Source organism: Callorhinus ursinus, unplaced genomic scaffold (assembly GCF_003265705.2).
Source record: "Callorhinus ursinus isolate GAN/ISIS: 27379988/994484 unplaced genomic scaffold, GSC_fseal_2.0 scaffold54, whole genome shotgun sequence".
Lineage (NCBI taxonomy): Eukaryota > Metazoa > Chordata > Mammalia > Carnivora > Otariidae > Callorhinus > Callorhinus ursinus.
The window spans coordinates 17,892,570-17,896,520 of NW_027397116.1; the positions used below are offsets into that span (position 1 = coordinate 17,892,570).

At 43.3% G+C, this 3,951-nt stretch overlaps 1 pseudogene; it reads right to left on the reverse strand.

Moving 5' to 3' along the window:
- Window positions 1-776: 776 nt before the first annotated feature.
- Window positions 777-2,001, reverse strand: LOC112839388 (eukaryotic translation initiation factor 3 subunit F pseudogene; annotated as a pseudogene).
- Window positions 2,002-3,951: the final 1,950 nt, after the last annotated feature.

Genomic DNA, 3,951 nt, shown 5'->3' on the forward strand with positions numbered 1-3,951 from the left:
GTTTTCATATAACACCCGGTGCTCCACGCAGTACGTGCCTTCCTTAATACCCATCACTGGGCTAACCCATCCCCCACCCCCCGCCCCTCTAAAACCTTCAGTTTGTTTCTCAGAGTCCATAGTCTCTCATGGTTCGTCTCTCCCTCCAATTTCCCCCCTTTGTTTTTCCCTTCCTTCTCCTAATGTCCTCCATGCTATGCCTTATGTCCCACAAATAAGTGAAACCATATGATAATTGACTTTCTCTGCTTGACTTATTTCACTTAGCATAATCTCCTGCAGTCCCATCCATGTGGATGTAAAAGTTGGGTATTCATCCTTTCTGATGGCTGAGTAATATTCCATTGTATATATGGACCACATCTTCTTTATCCATTCATCTGTTGAAGGGCATCTCGGCTCTTTCCACAGTTTGGCTATTGCAGACATTGCTGCTATGAACATTGGGGTGCATATGGCCCTTCTTTTCACTACATCTGTGTCTTTAGGGTAAATACCCAGGAGTGCAATTGCTGGGTCATAGGGTAGCTCTATTTTTAATTTTTTGAGGCACCTCCACACTGTTTTCCAAAGTGGCTGTACCAATTTGCATTCCCACCAACAGTGTAAGAGGGTTCTCCTTTCTCCACAACCTCTCCAATATTTATTGTTTCTTGCCCTGTCAATTTTTGCCATTCTAACTGGTGTAAGGTGGTATCTCAATGTGGTTTTTGATTTGAATTTCCCTGATGGCTAATGGTGATGAACATTTTTTCATGTTCCAGACCCCATTCTTTTTTTTCATTTACAAAAGGTAGGCTATATTTATTTAGAGTCACAAGCAGTTGACTGACTCATGTGACTCAAACCACAAGAAAACCATTCTACTTCACTCCATTCTGAGTCCTAGGGTGGCCCAGACTGTCAGGAGTGCTGCATGGGACCCATTCACAGGTTTACAAGTTTCTCACTGAGGGCAATCTGTGACTGCGTGAGATTGGCCAGGTAGGTCACCATCAGCAGGTCATTGATGTTGCTGTTGAGCATGGTCTCAAAGTCATCGGGAACTATCTTGGGTACTTGGTTAACCAGACTCATCAAGAAGTGGCCCACGGTATTGTCAGCTGACACCTTTCCAGACAGCACAACCTCTGCATACTGCAACACTGTGCTTAGGGCAACCTGGGTGCGAGCTGATGCCCCTCCTACTTGCTGCAAGTCGCTGGAGAGCCCAATCACCCGGTTGCGGCTAAAACAGGTCATGAGTCAGCTGCAATGCGTTCAGTGTCATAATATGCATATTTCACTGTCAGAGGTGTGCACTTCACCCTCATGGTCCTCCCAGGGACACCCATTAAAGTGCCGACATAGGCCTTGATGCTCATGCGGCCGTTCTGGAGGCTCGTGTCCACAGTGAGGTGAATGGGGTGGGGGCTTCCCGGCTGTAGTTACTCATGGATCAGCACAGAGTGCTCTGTAATGTCATGGCCTGTAGCATACCAGCCCAGAATGAGCTCATTTGGAGAGACTTTCTTGTGTAATTCATACATGGTCTTAGCAAATTCCGTGTCAACAGCCACCTCATCTTCTGACTCGTAGTGCAGCCCTGAAAAGCAGTTAGTAACCTCCACTGAATGCTTGTCAACGGTTCCCAGCAGGGTCCCGATAACTCGGGCAGTGCCCCCGTTGCATCACTCGTAGCTGTCCACGATGGAGGCCAAAATGGCCGGGCGCAGCCGGACCTCACAGCCGCCGGGGAAGGGGCCTGGGAGAGCAAGACCCGGCAGCGACCGCGCCGGAGTCCGCGCTGGGGCTGGCGTTGAGGCCGGAGTCTGGCCCGGAGCCGCAAGTCACGGCCGCTGCAGTCGCCGAGTCTGAGGATGAGGCTGGAGCCAGCATTGGAGCTGGGACCCGCGCTGGTGCTGAGGCTGGGGTTGGGGCCGTGGCTGGGACCGAGGCTGGGGCGGGGACTGGAGCTGCAGTGGCGGCAGGAGCCCTCGCCTGTGCTGCCGGTGTGGCCATCTTGTCGAGAGAGCCAGACCCCATTTTTAATGAGGTTTCCTTTACTCATTTTCACAATAGCATTTAAAAAATAACTTTTTTTTTAAAGAACTTTTCCAGTTTCTTAAATCTATCTTTTAAGTGAAAAAAGAACCACATGCTAGTTGTAATAATGCTAAAAAATTACATACGTTATATATATGTATGTATATATATATACAGACACACACACACACACACACACACACACACACACACATAAATGCCACTTCCCCACCCACACCTCCATTCTCCTGCACCAAAGTAATCCATGGTAGCACTTTGTTCTGTAGTTTTCTATACTTTTTCCATGGTACATTTTTAATGTGGCAATTTGTGATTGGATGATAATTTCCAGATCATTCGCTAAATTCTCATAGCAATTAGTACTTGCAGAATTATTACTTTTAGATTATTTTTTATTTGAGAGAAGAGAGAACAAGAGAGAGAATGCATGAACTATGGGGAGGGACAGAGGGTGAGGGAGAGGGAGAAGCAGACTCACCGCTGAGCAGGGAGCCCAATGCGAGGCTCAATCCCAGGACCCTGAGATCATGACCTGAGCCGAAAGCAGATGCTTAACTGACTGAGCCACCCCGGCATCCCAGAATTATTACTTTTAGAATAGAATTCGTGATAGCCAAAATATTTCTCAGATGATAATTTTGTAAGAAGGATAATGTTGTTTTTACAGATGCAGGCCAAATGTAGGATAGTTTAGGAAACTATCACCAAGTATAAACATGATATTTAAGCTTATTAAGAATGTCCACAAGAAAACAAATATTCCTCTGTCACATGAGCCACCTGTGTTACTTCAAGCACTGAAAACGTTGTCAAAACACTTGAAACACACATGTGCGAGTAGCGTTTGAACCTTCAGTGGAAAGATGGGCTGACATTGAAGGTTCACTGGGTAGGTGGCATCCAATAACATCAAGGTGATTTTCTGAAACTGCCATTCCAAAAGCTAGTTTCTCAACTGAGTAAGCAGTCGAGGATATCTTTAAATTTTCAGTTTGTCTTAAATAAAGAGCTGCTACAACTCATGGCACCTTATACATTTTTAAAGAGCTTCCCTTCCTCATCAGCCCCTTGGACGTCCATGATGGTCATCCTCAGACAATTCCAGCAACAGACTAGTGTGCATGCTACTTAGACACAAACAAGAGAACTAGTGAGAACAAAGGGGAAAAGCCAAAATTTTCAGTCCTTCAACATGAGATTATATCAACCATTTAGTTTGATTTTCCCTCTGTGTTTCAATGGCACTGTTATGATATTTCTATAATATTTACAAAGCGTATTTAATGTTTTAATTTTCTGCATTTACTCTTTCTTATGGTCTGTTCATTTTCATGGTTCTTGGCTACTTAAATTTTATAGTTTTATCTTCTCAGACCTAATGCTTTGTATGATGGATTTGTAAACCCTGAAATATTGTTATTGTCTGTTATCAATGATCTTAACAATTGATTCCTTACAGCAAATTCTTTGAAACTTCAGTAACATTCAATGATTCTAAGATTATGCCTATTTAAGTGAAGATTAGGAATTAACTTTATTAGTCATTCTGCACTAAAAGAAAATATGTTTATTTTAAAAGAATCATGAAGCCCAAGAACAACACAGCTTGAAAATAACAGCAAGAAAATAATCATCTATACATGATTCCTGATATTTTTGCTTTTAGCATCATATCAGTGGTGTAAGGAATCTAGTTCTCTAGTCAAGTAAGAAAATGCATCTGTTTCTTGGGAAAGATGACATATTGATTTGCTAATATTTGGTACCAGTGTTTTGGTAATACATGAAATCAAGGTGACTAATTTGATCATCTAGATGGTACTGGAAACTAGCACATAGAGGTAAAAAGCATTAAAGAGGTAAGTTTAGAAGGTGGCTTTCAGCACTGTGATAAATTGAATAATG